The sequence below is a fragment of the Chiloscyllium plagiosum genome, unplaced genomic scaffold (assembly GCF_037043375.1).
Source record: "Chiloscyllium plagiosum isolate Xiang-an unplaced genomic scaffold, Cpla_swu_hap1 HiC_scaffold_47, whole genome shotgun sequence".
In the NCBI taxonomy this organism is placed as follows: Eukaryota; Metazoa; Chordata; class Chondrichthyes; order Orectolobiformes; family Hemiscylliidae; genus Chiloscyllium; species Chiloscyllium plagiosum.
The window spans coordinates 44,225,937-44,243,261 of record NW_028270185.1 but is presented as its reverse complement, the minus strand read 5'-3'; the positions used below and the strand labels follow the sequence as shown (position 1 = coordinate 44,243,261).

At 45.9% G+C, this 17,325-nt stretch overlaps 1 long non-coding RNA gene across 2 annotated transcripts in view; it reads left to right on the top strand.

The window, feature by feature from the left end:
• LOC122544037 (uncharacterized) overlaps positions 1-15,860 on the top strand; it is a 46,321-nt gene extending 30,461 nt beyond the window's left edge. For both annotated transcript variants that reach the window (XR_015754693.1, XR_015754692.1), the window contains exon 7: positions 15,117-15,860. This is a non-coding gene — a long non-coding RNA (uncharacterized LOC122544037). The remainder of the gene's footprint in view (positions 1-15,116) is intronic.
• The last annotated feature ends 1,465 nt before the right edge of the window (positions 15,861-17,325 follow it).

Sequence of the window (17,325 nt, the reverse complement as noted above, 5' to 3'; positions counted from 1 at the left end):
GGATTAGGGATACCTTTATGGTTGTGCTCAGGGAGGATATTATTGGGAGTATTTCCAGTGAAGTTATTTGGATGGAACTGGGAAATAAGAAAGAGATGATCACTTTGTTGTGGTTGTCTGCTTGGGTTTTGTCTGGGTGCTCTGGTTTCCTCCCACAGTCCAAAGATGTGTAGGATGGGTGGGTTCTCCAGGCTGAATTGCCCATAGTGTTCAGGGATATGCTGGCCAGGTGGATTGCTCATTGGAATTGCATTTATAGGGGTAGGGTAGAAGGCTCTGATGTTCAGTGTGGATGTGATGGGCTGAATGGCCCGCTTCCACGCTGTCTGGATTCTCTGATAATTCTACTAGCTTTAAAATAGTTACAGAAAATAATAGACCAGATCTAATAGGTAGCCTTCTAAATTGGACAATTTCGATGGCACAAGGTAAGAACTTGCAAAATTTGTTTCCGGAAGGTTAGTTCCAGGGAAAGGGATGGCTGGAAAGGGGGAACATAAGAACATAAGGAAGAGGAGCAGGAGTAAGCAATCTGGCCCCTCAAGCCTGCTCTGCCATTCAATAAGACCAGGACTGATCTTTTCATGGCCTCAGCTCCACTTTCCTGCTCTTACTTGTAACCCTCAATTGCTTTCCTGTTCAGAAATCTACCTTTTGCCTTAAAGATATTCAAGATGAAAGCCTCAGCTGCTTTACTCAGCAGCAAATTCCACAGATTCACAACCCTTTAGCTGCAGAAGTTCCTCCTGAACTCAGTCCTAAATCTCTCCACATACACCAACCCTCTCAACTCCAGGCCCAAACTAGTGACCCTCATCTGCACTCCCTCCAGTGCCAGAACATCATTGCAGAAGTGAGGAGACCAAACCTGTACACAATACTCCAGGTGTGGCCTCACCAGCACCCAATGCATTTTTTTAGAATAAGTGGCATCACGTTTGCAGCTTGCCAATCTGTCGGAACTGTCCCAGAGTCAAACAAATTTTAGTGAATAATCACAAGAGCATTTGCTATTTCCCCCCGCCATCTCTGGGATGCATTCTATCAGGGCCAGGAGACTCATCTACCTTTGGGCTCTTAGCTTTTTCAACAGTACCTCTTTACTGAGAATGATTGATTGTTTTGATGTCCACATCTGCCAATGCCTCCATAGGCCTGTGATAATGTGAGTACAGACACAGTATTTTCCTGTTAAGGCCAAGGCTGGTAGGTGTAAAGAATGCTGCATGATTAGAGAAATTGAGACTCTGGTCAGGAAAATGAAGGAGGGATATGGCAGGTATGGAGAGCTGTGTTTGTGTGACTCCCTAGAGGAGTATACTCTCGGGAAACCAGGAGAGCAAAAAGAGGACATGAGATAGCTTGGGAAATTGATTTCAGGAGAATCTAAAGAGATTCGACAAATATACTATGGACAAAAGAGTAACCAGGCAGAGAATAGCAACCCTCAAAAATCAGTAAGGCTGTCTATGGAACCGCAGGCGGTGGGAGAGATCCTGTAAGTATTTCACATCAGTTTTTACTGGAAGATGATATGGAAGCGAGAGAGTTTGGAGAAATAAATAGTGATAACTTTGCAATTCTTCATATTATAGTGGAGGAGGTACTGGATGTCTTAAAAAGCAGAAAGGTGATAACTCCCAGGAATCTGAGCAAGTGTACCGCAGAACTTTGTGGGAAGCCTGGGCAGTGATTGCTGGGCCCCTCGCTGAGATATTTGTATCATCGATTGCCACAGACAAGGTGCTGGAAGATGGGTGCCATTATTTGAGAAAGTTAAAAATCACACACCAGGTTATAGTCAAACAGGTTTAATTGGACTATAACCTGGTGTTGTGTGATTTCTAACTTTGTACACCCCAGTCCAACACTGGCATCTCCAAATCATTATTTGAGAAAGGTAGTAAGGAAAAGCCAGGGAACTATAGACCGGTGAGCCTGAAGTCAGTGGCAGGCAAGTTGTTGGGAGGAATTTACAGGGACAGGATTTACATGTCATTGGAAAGGCAAGAAAAGATTAGGGATAGTCAGCATGCTTTGTGCATGGAAGTCATTAACTTGGACTTGAGAAAGACACAAGGTTCCACATAACAGACTGGTTAGCAAGTTCAACACCATAGAATACAGGCGGAACTAGCTATTTGGATACAAAATTGGTTGGAAGATCAAAGAGTCATAGATGTACAACACAGAAGCAGAGACCCTTAGGTCCAACCAGTACATGCTGACCAGATATCCCAACGCAATGTAGTCCCACCTGCCTGCACCCGACCCATATCCTTGCTATTTATATACCCATCAAGATGCCTTATAAATGTTGCATTCGTCCAACCTCCACCACTTCCTCTGGCAGCTCATTCCATACACGTACCACCTTCTGTGAAAACGTTTCCCCACAACTCTCTTTAAACTCTTTCCCCTCTCACCCTAAACCTATGCCCTCTCGTGCTGGGATCCACCACCCCAGGGAAGAGACTTTGTCTATTTATCCTATCCATACCCCTCATGATTTTATATATCTCTATAAGCTCACCTCTCAGCTTCTGACGCTCCAGGGAAAATAGCCCCAATCTATTCAAAATCTATTCAACCCCCAGCTGAGCTCAAATCCTCCAATCCTGGTAACTTTCTCGTAAATCTTTTCTGAACCCTTTCAAGTTTCACAACATCCTTCCAATATGAAGGAGACCAGATTTGTACGCAATATTCCAATAGTGACCTCACCAATGCCCTGTACAGCCACAACATGACCTCCCAAATCCTGTACTTAATGTTCTAACCATATGCCGCCTTCACTATCCTATCTACCTGTGGCTTTCAAGGAGCTATGAACCCGCACTCCAAGGTCTCTTTGTTCAGGAACACTCCTCAGGACCTTTCCATTAAGTGTATAAGTCCTGCTAAGATTTGATTTCCCTAAATGCCACTCCTCAGCCCATTCACCCATCTGATCAAGATCCCGTTGTACTCTGAGGTAATTGTTTTCACTGTCCACTACACCTCCAACTTTGGTGTCATCTCACTAACTATACCTGCTATGTTCACATCCAAGTCATTCATATAAATGACGAAAAATAGTGGATCCAGCACCGACCCTTGTGGCACTCCACTGCTTACAGGCCTCCAGTCTGAAAATCAACCCTCCACAACCACCCCCTGTCTTCTGCCTTTGAGCGAGTTCTGGATCCCAATTGGCTAGTTCTCCCTGTATTCCATGAGCTCTAACCTTGCTGAGCAGTCAGTGTCTTGGTGGTGGGTGCTTTTAGGACTGGAAGCCTGTGGTGAGCAAAATGCTGTCAGGCTGGGTGCTGGGTCCACTGCTTTTTGTCATTGATATCAATGATTTCCATGTGAATATAGGAGCTATGGTTAGTAGGTTTACAATAGACACCAAAATTTGAGGTGCAGTGGACAGTAAAGTTACCTCAGAGTACAATGAGACTCCGATCAAATGGGCTGAGGAGTGGCAGATGAAGTTTAATTTTGATAAATGTGAGGTTCTGCATTTTGGAAAAGCAAATCAGGGCCGGACTTCTACACTTCATGGGAAGGTCCTGGGCAGTGTTGCTGAACTAAGAGATCTTGGAGTGCAGGTTCACAGTTCCTTGAAAGTGGAATCATAGATAGGCAGGGTAGTGAAGAAGGTGTTTAGTATTCTTGCCTTTATCGGTCTGTGCATTGAGTACAGAGGTTGTGACGTCATTTTGTTGCTGTACAGGACATTGATTCAGTCACTTCTGGAATTCTGTTTTCAGTCCTGGTCTCCCCACTATCGGAATGATATTGTGAAACTTGAAAGGATTCAGAAAAGATGTGCAAAGATGTTGCCAGGGTTGAGAGATTGAGCTATAGGGAGAGGCTGAATAGGCTGAGGCTGTTTTCACTGGAGAATCGGATGCTGGGGTATGACCATAGAGGTTGATAAAATCGTGAGGGGCATGGATAAGGTAAACAGCCAGGGTCTTATTCCTGTTTAGGTGAGTCCAAAACTAGAAAGCACAGGCATGAGGGAAAAGGTTGTAAAGGGATATTAGGGGCAAAGTTTCAAGCAGAACGTGGTATGTGTATGGAATAAGCTGCCAGAGAAAGTGTGGAGGCTGGTACAGTTACATCATTTAAAAGGCATCTCATTGGATATGTGATTGGGATAGTGTTAGAAGGTTATGGGCCAAGTGCTGGCATATGGGACGAGATTAATTTAGGATATCTGGTCGGCATGGACAAGTTGGACTGAAGGGTCTGTTTCTGTGCTGTACATCTCTATGGCACTAAAAAATAAAATTAAGGTAGGTTTCTCTTTTATGAAGAGTTAGCAGAAGGTCAGACAATTCTCCTTGGAGCTGAGAAGATTAAGCAGTAATTTCGAACAGGAGTTGATTTGTTTCCAGGATATTTCATTTACAGAGAGACAGAGTGAAAAATGTTTAACGTCACAATTTTTAGTAACTATTTTCAGGTAACTGGCAAATAATGCAGGTTAAAAATGTGAAGATTATTTTGCTCACTAAGTTCTGAGCATCTGGAACAGTTTGAAAGACAGCTGGATGCAGATTCAGTAGTTATTGTCAAAACAAATTTGAAATTTAACATTTTTAAGGAAAGATTTGGAGGGCTATGTCCAAATGTGAGGTGAGTTGGGATTGACTGGCACCATCTTCAGAGGGAGAGAATACAGCCCCAATGGGCAGAATAGCCCCCAGCCCCTGTGCTCTGTGATAATGATCCATTGACTGTGATTGATGAAGCTCATCACAGGGCAGAGCCGTAGAGATGTACAGCATGAAAATAAACCCTTTGGTTAAACTGATCCATGCTGACCAGATATCCCAATCCAATCTGGACCCATTTGCCACACTTGGCACATATCACTCTGCACTCTTCCTATTCATATACCCATCCTGATGCCAAATGGTATAATTGTACCAACATCCTTCACTTCCTTATAGAAGATTCCATACCCGCACCAACCTCAGTGGAGAAAAATAGTTGCCCCTCAAATCCATGTTAAATTCTTCCCCTCTCAAGTTAAACCTTTGGCCTCTTATTCTGGACTCCCCCACCCCAGGGAAGCGACCTTGTCTATTTATCCTACCCAGGCCCCTCTGATTTTATAAACCTCTGAGGTCACCCCTCAGCCTCTGATGCACCTGGGAGGATCCCACCACTCGGGTCACAATGGGGCCTTGGCTAATTGATACAGCTTCAGACCAATAGGAGAGTTGGCGTGATCCTCGAGCCAATGGGAGTGAATGAGGGGTGGGTCCAGCAGGCCAACATATGGCCATCAGCTTTGCAGGCGCAGTGTCACTCTGAGGGGGTCTCAGTGAATGTGAAGGGAGTGGGAGAGAGATGGAGTTAGTGTGTATTTGGGAGGGTTGATAAACACTGTTTCAGTCTGCTAGACCTGAATTGGATACTCCGGGTAAATTGAAAGAACTGTGGATGCTGTAAATCACACACAACAACTGAAAGTACTGGAAACGCTCAGCAGATCTGGCAGCATCTGTGAAGTGAAATCGGTTCGCATTTTGGATTCGGTGACACATCCTCAGGAACTGATGCTACTGAGAAAAAATGTTGGTTTTTATGCAGAAGGTAGGGGTTAAGGAGTAAATGATAGGGGGGAATAGAGTCTGAAGAGAGAGATAAGAGCAGTTGGACAAAAAGAGTGGATAACGATCTGAGGGGGAGGGTGAATAGCTGTTTATGGAGACTGTTAGTGGCTAACCATAGGTAGTGTGTAATGCCAGGCTATGTAATAACAAGGACTGGTGTGTGGAGTAAGGGGCAAAGACACCAGGACGTGGGAGAGTTCAGGACCTAAAATTATTGAATTTGATGTTGAAGCCAGAGGATTGTAGGGTCCCCAACTGGGAGATGAGGTGTTATTCTTCCAGCTTGTGGCGCTGGGAAAGCACAGCAGGTCAGGCAGCATCCAAGGAGCAGGAGAATTAACATATTGGGCATGTAAGCACTTCATCAGAAATGTGGGAGTGGGGGTAGCGGGCAGAGAGATAAATAGGGAGGGGTGTTTGGGGCCGGGGGGAAGGGAGCTAGTAAGAGACTAGGTAGAGGTCGATGGGGTAGTGGTGAGAGGGTGGAATGGATAATTGGGAAGGAAGATGGACAGGTGGGACAGTTCAGGAGGCCAGTGCTGAGTTGGAGGGTTGAATCTGTGATAAGGTGGGGAGAGGAGATGAGGAAACCTTGATGCCGTGTGGTTGAAAGGTTCCAAGATAGAAGATGAGGTGTTCTTCCTCCAGGTGTCGGGTGGCTCGGATTTGGGGGTGGAGGACACCCAAGACATGCATGTCCTTGGCAGCGTGGGGGCGGAGGGGATGTCTCTGAAGTGGTCAGCCACAAGGTGGTGGGGTTGGTTGGTGCATGTGTCTCAGAAATATTCCCTGAAATATTCCACATGTTGGCGTCCTGACTCCCCAGTGTAGAGGAGACCACGTTGAGAGCAAAAGACACAATAGTTGAGGTGTTTGGGTAGGCAGGGAATTCTCTGCTGGATGTGGGAGGATCCTTTGGTGCCTTGGATGGAGGTGAGGGGGAGGCGTGGGCACAGGTTTTACACATCTTGCAGTGGCAAGCGAAGGTGCTGGGAGTGGAGGATGGGTTGGTGGGGAGCTTGGACCTAACGAGGAAGTCACAGAGGGAATGGTCTCTGTGGAATGCTGAAAGGGGAGGGGAGGGAAACATATTTCTGGTGGGGTCTGATTGTAGGTGGTGGAAATGGCAGAGGATGATGTGTTGTATCTGGGTGGAAGGTGAGGAGTCGGGGGATCCCATCCTTGTTGGGGTTGGAAGGGTGGGGTTCAAGGGCAGTGGTGTGGGAAGGGGAGGAGATACGGTGGAGGGCATTGTTGACCACATGGGAGGGGAAATTGCAGTCCTTGAAATAGGAGACCATTTGGTATGTTCTGGAGTGTTCTGCCAGCTTGTATCAAGCTTCACTGGAACACCGCAGTGAGCATGAGACCGAGATGTTGGACAGGGAACAGTCTTGTGTGTTAAAGTGACGGGCAACTTGAAGCTCCGGGACCTTTTTGCAGCCACAATGTAACTCATCAGTCACCATTTCCACCACAGCCACTCAGATGCTACCAGGTTCCTGTCTCCTCCACGAACAGCTTTCCACCCTCCCACCAGATCGTTATTCACTCCTTTGTCTTTACAAATGTCCCTGTCTCTCTTTGCGCTCAGTCCCCACCTATTATTTACTCTTTAACCCCCATCTCCTGTAGTCCAAAGATGTGCAGGTTCAGTGAATTGGCCCAGCTAAATTTCCCGTAGTGTTCAGGGATGTGCGTTAGTCCGGGGAAATGGCGAGTAATAGGGAGGGGAATGGGTCTGGGTGGGATGAACTTCAGAGGGTGGGTGTGGAATTGTTGGGCTCGAAGAGCCCGTTTCCACGCTATAGGGATTCTACTTTTCCCAGCTGTGTTCGGTTCTGATGAAGGGTCACAGAACCCGTGATGACCCTTGGTGTTTGCAGGAGGTGGAAAAGGGAGAGTGGCAGCAGAAACCGGATGAGATGTACCGGTGTAGACTGGGAGGATTTAGTTACACTCTGTGCAGGTTGTTAATCTGAATTAGAAAATCTTGGTCCCACATTTGCAGCAAAGGGGAAAACAGCTGTGGGCCTCAGGCAGTGAGAGGTCCTGGGTTATTGCCGCCATCTATATTTGGGGCAAGGTACAGCAAGGCGCATGCACATGTCCTCTTTTTTTTTTTGGGGGGGCGGGGTGATTTCAAGAGGAATGTTTACACATCAAACACATACCAAGAGAAGTGTTCGCCTTCACTATTCACCTTGCACTGATTGTGAGCTTTGTTTTGCGAATTCAATTTATAGGATATTAATTGAGAATAATTGAGACTGGGATCTCAAAAGCCAGTTTCTACAGTCCACAGAGTCATCACGATCTGAATATGATTGGCATTTAACTGTGGAAGAGAAAGGTTTGTTCAGTCTGGGAAAATATCGCCAATAGTTTTGTCAAGCAAAAAGCAGAAAGATGTTCAAGTTCATGGTCAGATCATCCTTTGGGTATGTGTTCAATTCTTGGCCCTGCAGCTGTGGAAGGAGGTATTGGCCTGAGAGAGAGCACAGATTTATCCAAATGCCAGATATAGTCCCAGTCACCAACTTCATGATGTTAACTGTAAACTCCCTACTTCCAATTCCCTGCAAGCTTCTCATTGAATTTCCTTGTGGACTCAAATTCCAGCACCATTTCAGGTGGAACGTTCCAGATTCTGACAACTGTCTGTTCATCCAGAAACTGCTGAAGTCCATGTTGACTCTGGGGTTACAAAGGGCTGAACTGAAAGATGAGATACTGTTCCTGAGCTCCCATTGAGATGCATTGGAACAGTACAGGAGGCTGAGGGCAGTGTAGGTGTGAGCAGACATTGAAAATGACAGGGCTGCACTGAGGGCTGCTTGGCTCAATGAGAGTGTTTTGGAGTTGGGTGTATATAGTGAGGTGAGACCGGGAGAAGATGAAGCTGAAACTCAGGTTCAGTTCAGGCCATTCAGTAATTCACGTGGTCCCAATGGGAACAGCCAATTTCTCAGTGATACCTGCGGAGTATTTAAGGTTTTAAAGTATGATATATCTGCTGAAGTAAAGATTTTTATTATTATAATGTACATGTTTGAAGTGAAGGAAGGTTGCTCACTCATTTAAATTTTCTTAACGGGAGTAACGAGATGAATGTAGAGAGATGTTGTCGTAGGAGACCTCAGACCTGTGGTGTGGTCCACTTGTACAGTGTGGGAAATAAGAGACGCTTCCAGTGTGCCTGACGGCTATGTGTGCTGCAAGTGTGTCCATCTGCAGTTACTGGGAAGCTGCTTTTCAGACCTGGAGCTGTGAGTGGACTCACTGTGGAGAATCTGAGAATGTTATGGACAGCATGTTTAGTGAGTTAGTCACACTGCAGGTGAGGGCTGCACAGGCAGAAAGGGAATGGGAGACCATCAGATCAAGTAAAAGTCTCAGGAAGGGGGTGCAGGGGTCCCCAGTGGTCATCCCCTTCTCATACAGATACTGTATCCCGCTTGGGATTCTGTAAGGGTGGGAATGGGTGGAGTAGCTTCTCGGGAAATCAGCACCAGCCAGGGTCATGCCACCACAAAGAGCTCCGCTGCACAGAGTGGGAGGAAAGAGAGGAAACATGGCTATAGTGACAGGGGATTCAATGCTCAGGGTTAGGGCGGACACTGCTGTGACCATAGACATGAATCCAGGATGGTACGTTACCTCCATAAAGCTAGGATCCGCGATATCATGGAGCGGCTGCAGGACATTCTGGAGCTGGAAGTTAAACAGCCCGTGGTGGTGGAACACACAGATACCAACAACATCGCTAAACAGAGGGATGAGGGCCTGAAAGCTAGATATAGGGAGAGCCGAGATGCATTAAACGAGCTGGAAGTTTTTGTTGCAAATGTTTCGTCCCTGTCGAGGTGACATCCTCAGAGCTTGGGAGCCTCCTGTGAAACGCTTCTGTGATCTTTCCTGTGGTTGTCAGTTACAGCTGTCCGCTGTAGTGGCCAGTATATTGGGTCCAGGTCGATGTATTTGTTGATGGAGTTTGTGGATGAGTGCCATGCTTCTAGGAATTCCCTGGCTGTTCTGAATTCCTAGAAGCATGGCACTCATCCACGAACTCCCATCAACAAACACATCGACCTGGACCCAATATACCGGCCACTACAGCGGACAGGTGGAACTGACAACAGGAAGCGGCAGGGACAGGCCACTATAAATACCGGAGGAAACACCACAGAACCGCTTCACAGGAGGCTCCCAAGCACTGAGGATGTCACCTAGACAGGGGACGAAACGTTTGCAACAAAAACTTCCAGCTCGGCGAACAGAACCAAAACAATGAGCACCCGAGCTACAAATCTTCACACAAACTTTGAAGAGATGCATTAAAATGTAGCTCCTGAAATGTAATAAGGTCAGACTTACTCCCAGTGCCATTTGCTAGTGAGAGGAGGAATAAGAGGGTAGATCAGCTGGATGTGTGGCTGGGGAAATGGTGTACCAGAGAAAGGTTTAAGTTCTTAAGGCACTGGGACTGTTTCTGGGTGGGTCCTATACCAGCCTGACCGGTTACCCCTGGGCAGAGCTGAGACAAATCTGATGGGGGCTTTTGCAGTTCCATTGGTGAGGTTTTACCTAGTCTGGCAGGGGGTTGGGAACTAAAGTGTCGGCTTAGATGGGTCAAATTCAGGTCAGGGAATGGGAGGGAGAATATTAGTGATGTAGTCAGCAGCTCAGAAAGCCAAAGAAAGGGTTAAACGAGGATTGAGTCCCTCTTCAGCCATCAGTTCTCTCAGAAATATGAGTCAACAAAATATGGAGCTGTATACATGTCTATGACTCTATGTGCTTCAGCAAAATGGTGGAAATCTGCAATAAGAAGATAAATTGCTGGACATCCTCAGCAGGTCTGTCAGCATCTGAAATGGTGACAGATGCCGGAAACATTGCAGCCTTGCAGAAGTGTTTAGATGATCACACCAAGGTGTTACATTGAGTGCCAGAACGTGGGACTAGAATAAATAGGCACTTGATGACCAGCGTGGATACGATGGGGCTGGAAAGTTGATGTTTCGGGTCAGGACTATACATCCGGTCTGATAAAGTGTCCTGACCCAGAACATCAACTTTCCTGCCCCTCTGATGCTGCCTGACCTGCTGCACTTCCCCAGATCAACATTGTATAAACTCTGACTTCCAGCATCTGCAGCCCTTAACTATCTCCACATCCCAGGAGTCAGGCTGGTGTCCCTCCTTTACTCTCTCAATAACCAGGATAGCTCTCCTTGGGAAAGGGGAACAAAGGTACATGCAGTACTCCAGGTGTGGTCTCGCCAAGGCCCTTCCAGAAAGGGATCCCTGCTCCGGTACTCGAATCCTCTCACTAGGAAGGTCACACATCATTTACATTCTCCACTGCTTCCCACTCCTGCCTGCTTCTGAAAAGAGGGAATCTCAGAGAAACACGGAATAAAATGGGGTCAGAGTCTCTGGCATAAAACTGTTGAACACAATGCCCCCATCTTCTCCATATTGGTCAGCAAGTGCACGTACCTGGTGTGATCATCTAAACACTTCTTCAAGGCTGCAATGTTTCCTGCATCTGTCACCATTTCAGATGCTGACAGACCTGCTGTGGATCTCCAGCACTCTTTGTTTTCTCTGTTGTAGAGTACTGAAAGGGGGGATTTGTATTTGAGAAATTCACATTGAAATTACTTGATCCGTGCCGATTCGGATATCATTGGCCTTTTCATCTGGATGGAAAGGTACGCATTCTGCCTGTGGACAAATATCTAAAATGTCAGTGTGACTGGAAAAAGTACTGAGACAGCGAAGTCCGTGTTAGCGTGGGGACTGTGGAGAGAAATTTCATTTGGTTTTTGAAAGTCTAAAAAATCGTGGCACATTTCCCAGAAACAGTTAACCCCCAGATTGGTTTTGTATGAGGACAATTTACCATGAAACCAGAAAGACAAAAGAATTGCTGCATCATGGAAAAAGCTATGAAAATGGGATTGTTGTAACGGAGTGAATTATCGATCATGGATTGTAATCCATTGGTGTTGTCACGTTAGTTCCAGTGCCGTGGGGAAACACGGGAAATGTGACGGATGCAGTGTAGGTTCCAGTTATTACACTGGAAAGGTGCAGAAGACATTTACAAGGATGATGCCGGGTCTCGGGAGTCTGAGTTACAGGGAGAGGTTAGACAAGCGAGGACTCTTTTGTTTATAGCACAGGAAACCGAGGGGGAATATATTAAAGAATTGTATAAGATCATGAGAGGCCTGGGTAAGGTGAATGCACTCAGTCTTTTTCCCAGGGAATGAGGACTGGAGGGCATCAGTTTAAGGTTAGAGGAGAAAGACTAAAAGGGAACCCTGAGGGGCAACCGTTCTACACAGAGGGTGGTATGTATATGGAATGAGCTGCCAGTGGAAGTGGTTGAGGTGGGTACATTAACAACATGTGAAAGGCATTTGGACAAATACATGGATAGGAAAGTTTCAGAAGCAGATGGGCCAAGTGCATGGAAATGGGGTTAGCATGGATGGACATTCTGTTCGGCATGGGCCACTTTGGGCCAAAGGGCCTGTTACTGCTGTAGGATTCTATGACTAAGTGCATTTGCTATTTATCCCCCTAACTCTGTTGGTATCTTGGGATGTATTCTATCAGGGCAAAGAGACTTGTCTACGTTTAGCTCCATCAGCTTGCCCAGCTCTAACTCTTTCATGATAATGGTTATTATCTAGGTCCTCACCTTCCTCAGTCTCCTTATCAATTCCTGGCATGTTCTTCATATCCTCCACTGTGAAGACTGACTGCTGTGTCTCCATATTCCTGAACCCTGCTAGGTAGGAATAAATAGGTACATAACTCTGAGAGGTCTTCTTTGAGTCTTTATTGATGAGACATGGTAGTTACCTGGACATTTTACGTGCAGAATGCCTTCAGGCAGCATCAGGTAACTCCCCGCCTGTCCGGTGTACAGCTCCCATTCTTCTACCTTTGTTGTTTGTGACTTTGAATAGAGACTATCTCTTTATGGCAACAGCAGTTAAAAAGTCTAGTTCTGTTCAGCCCTTTGTGGTTAAACCACGCACCCCTCCACACACGCCCCTTTGGCTCCCTCAAGTGCCTGACAGGCGCTTCAGTTTCAGTGGGGCTGTCTGTCAGGATTCTGCTTTGGAGGAACCGGGGTTGATGTGGGATCAACAAAGTTAAAAACCACACAACACTAGGTTATAGTCCAACAGGTTTATTTGGAAATACAAGTTTTTGGAGTGTGCTATGAGTTTTAACTTGATCGGGATTATCTTTTTGGTAACCGTTAAGTGCTTCAATAATTACAGAGGCCATATGTTCCCCAAACAATAGGTTCCCCTCCAGCAGTGTAAATTGCTATTCTGTCCCTGCAGATAGCTACTCATTACATTTTATCCCGAATCCCATCAAGCTTTCTGATGATCTTTGAAGTTTTTCTAATCTCCTGGTTTCTCCTTGGTTTTTACCAATTTGTATGCCTTCTATTTCAATTTGACAGACTCCATTATTTCCTTACCCACCCACCCAGATTACTCCTTTTCTTTCAGTCCTTCCTTTTCACTGATATATGTTTTTGCTGAGCAGTTTGAAATATTCTTTGATATTCCTCCACTGTCTGTCAACTGTCCCACGCTAAAGTCTTTGCTTCCACTTTATATTAGCCAACTCCTGGCTCATCTTATTGTTGTCTCCTTTGTTTAAGCACAGGATCTTGGGATTGGATTTAATCTTCCCGTTTTCCATCTGTGTTCTAAATTCAACCAGACTTCTCAAGTCTTTTATCAGATTACGTGGGGAGGCGATGTTTTGGGTTTCATTGTCAGAGACCTTGGCTTTGTAGTAAAGTACAGGATAGATATTCACAACAGAGTATTCTGGACGGTGTGAATGTCCTACACAGTCGGAAACCATAAATCACTGTGTCCCTACAGTGTAAAATTGCAAAATCATTATCTCCTACTCGCTTCCTCACTATCTAAGTTTGGAATGCTAATCCATCTGAGTATCCTGCATTTTCTGAAGGTGGTGATTTTTGGATTCAGCTTTCCAATTATTACCGTAAGAAGATAAGCACTGCGCACAGGAGAGTCAATGCAGCCCTTCGAACCATCTCCACCATTTAATACGGTGATGATTGAGCACACCTTCCTCTCAGCTGGATTTCCCGCCTGCGCTCTCTCACCCTTCAACTCATTGCAAATTTAACATCTGTATCTTTTCATTAAGGTTGCTCATTGCCCAGGCATCCACTGCATTTTGAATAGGGAATTCCACAAATTCAGAACACATTGAGATAGGTACATTCTTTTTCATGAGAATAGAATAGAATTCCTATAGTGCAGAAACAGGGTATTCATCGATCGAGTCCACGCCAACCCTATAGTGAGCATCCCATTCAGACCCATCCATTCCCTGTAACCCTGCATTTCCTGTTGTTCATGGTCTAACTGGCACATGTGTGGACCCTGTAGGCAATTTAGCATGGCCAATCCATCAAACTTGCACATCTTTGGACTGTGGAAAGAAACCGGAACACCCAGAGGGAACACATGCATACACGGTGAGAATGTGTAAACTCCACACAGTTGCCTAAGGCTGGAATCAAACCCGGGTCTCTGACGCTGTGAGGCAGCAGTGCTAGCCACTGAGCCACCTCTCTTAAAATTTGCTGCCCCTTATTAACCTCCCCACCCCGCAATTGGCTGAATGTATATTCCTTACATCAGAAATCGAGTTTTCTAAGCGGATGTCTCAGTAAAACCCAGTGACAGCTCACATGTCCTGTGTGTCTGAATGGGGATCGGATACACAACACCCTCCACCCCACACTTTTCATTCACTTTCCAGAAACAGTTCTCCAGAGGCTTCATGGGGACTATAACTCCCACAATCCCTGAGGCAGGGATCACACGTGTGCAGGGAAACCTGGGACTGTACATGTACAGAATGTGGATGGGTTTTGGAGCATGTGTTTTGGGTAACCAGCAGAAAGCATTCACACTGATTGGCTGGAGAAGGGGCACATCTGCTTATAGTATTGATCAGTTGTGGGGGGGGTCAAAGTGCCATCACACTCACGTGGAACCAAGTTCCATTCCCAACTTGTTGTAATGCTGGGAATCGACCTCTGAGAAATAAAGAACGATCTGACCCATTCTCCCAGGATCTGCCATCTGTCCAGGATCTGCCATCTCCCTGCCATCTCCCTGTTTTATTCTGCTGTTACATTATTCACTTGCAGCAACTGAAGGGAAAGGAAGTGAACCCAGAAAGGATGCAGAGTCTAACCAGGGACGGAAACTGGTGGCATGGATCTGTTTATCAGTTACTCCATGAGAATGGGGAGGGTGTACATTAGGGGACAGCAGAGTCAGAATGGTGGGAGTGAGTAAGTGGGCTGGACGGTTACAGCTTTGGGGAAACAAAGGGAAAAAATATACCAGAGAAATTAGAATTATCTGTTCTGAATTTCTAATCTGTACATATTCCTTTATACAGGGTGCGAGATGGTGAAGATTTGCAGACTGGTGATTAAGTTTAACAATATTTGAAGAACCAAAGATCACTGGGCCAAAATCCTTTAACGCTCTCCCTCCCAGCATTGTCGGTCTCTCTGCACCAAATGGACTGCGAGTGGTTCAAGATAGCAGCTCACTACCGTGTTCTCAAGGGTAACTAGAGATGGGGAATAAATGCTGGCTGAGTCAGTGATGCCCATATCCTGGAAATGGTATCTATCTCGAGTTGCTGAACCCCGGTTGATGTTACTGCAGGATGATGAGGGATGCTGAGTACATCCTCCAGGAGGCAGCACAATCACATTACCCCTGCCTACACCCACACAGTAACACAGCAACATCACTGGAACAAAAGGCAGTGAAGCCAAAGGAGGACTTCGATATAGTTCTTCGAGGTAAAGTCATGAAAGGGGATTGGAGCACAACAGGAACAGAAGACTGAGCTGAATGATCAGCTGTTTCCCATTGATTGGTGGAGCAGGATTGAAAGGCTAAATGGCCTCCTGCTGCTATCTCCCAGGTATGTATGTAGTCATGGAACCCGGGTAGGAAGAAGTGAGCAGGGATTCTCCAGGAGATTGCACCTCCACAACAGTTTTCAGTGAGGGATGGTTTGATGGATTTTATTTAACATTTATCTTTAACACAAGGTTTGTACATTTTGACTTTAAAATGTTGTAAAAGTTTTTTGCACAGCAAATAAAATTAAAGAAAATAAATGGAACTGTCTGAATATAACAGTTTTAAAACTTTCAACCTCCTGTAAAACAAAATCTTGTCTATTCCCGGACACCATCACTTTCCAGTTAATCAAACTCCAGGGAAATATTGGTTCCATGTCTGAGGTTTGATTTAACTGCTTTTCAGTTCTCGTTCTGTGAGCTGTGAAGCGTTCTTTTTCCCCATTTCTCCGACCCAGAAATGTTATCACAGCAACCTTTCCACCATCAAAATCATCATTACGCCATTTTGCTTTTGGCTAACATGTAATCACCAGCAGTGCAAAAGTGAGGACCGCAGATGCTGGAAACCAGAGCCTAGATCAGAGTGGTGCTGGAAAAGGGCTCTTGCCAAAACATTGATTTTCTGGCTCCTCGGATCCTGCCTGACCTGCTGTGCATTTCCAGCACCACTCTAATCTAGACACATAATCACCAGCAGTAAACCATTTGTGTTACCAATTGAATATTTATAAACAAAGCCCATTACTGGCCAAGCAAACCATTACAAGTGACAGAATGAGAAGGGACAAAATCAAGGTAGAGTTGTGGGGAGGGGTGCAATGGTGGAGATGAAGCACTGTATCCACTAAGATGCCCACCTCTATCTGAAGGCATCGAGAGCACTGATGCACACCACATGTTCCTTCTCCAAGGACACCCTGCTGTGTGGCCTTTATCCTCAATCATAGAATAGAATCCCGACAGTGTGGAAGGAGAGCATTGGCCCATCAAACCCCACCGACCATCTGAAGAACATCACGCCCAGAGCACTCCATCCCTGTAAAACTGCATTTCCCATGGCTGATCCACCTAGTCTGCGCAATCCTGGATCCTGTGGTCAATTTAGCACGACTGATCCACCTAACCTGTGCATCTTTGGACTGTGGGAGGAAACCAGGGCAGCTGGAGGGGACCCACACTATCATGGGGAGAATGTGGGAACTCCACACAGGCTGTTGGCCAAGGCTGGACTCCAAGGCTGTGAAGCAGCCGGGCTACAATCACAATTTAAATCAAAACAGATGTTCCCTGTTCCTTGTCACATTGCTGTTTGTGGACACTTACTGTCCAGAGAGGTACCCTGAGGTTCAGAAAGTGGCAATCTAAGTTCAGTCAACTCCAGCCCAGTTAATGTGGTTAACAACAACAACATCAATACTCCAACAGTGTCATCATGTCCTGACTCTGATGGACAGTTACATCAGAATGAGAATCCTGCAGTCAACATGGTGTAGGTGTATGACCACTTCCCTGTGAGCACTCACTGGTCTCTCAATCGTGTTGAAGATGTAGCAAATCCCTTGTCACACAGAGGGGTGAACACCTCCTACCCAGTATAAATCCGCTGGGATCTCGGGGGCAGGAATAATCACTGAATCCCTTCTCCCACACTAAGCATCTGAATGGCCTCTCCTCAGTGTGGGCTCCTTGGAGTCTCAGCAGGAGCGATGAATCACTGAATCCCTT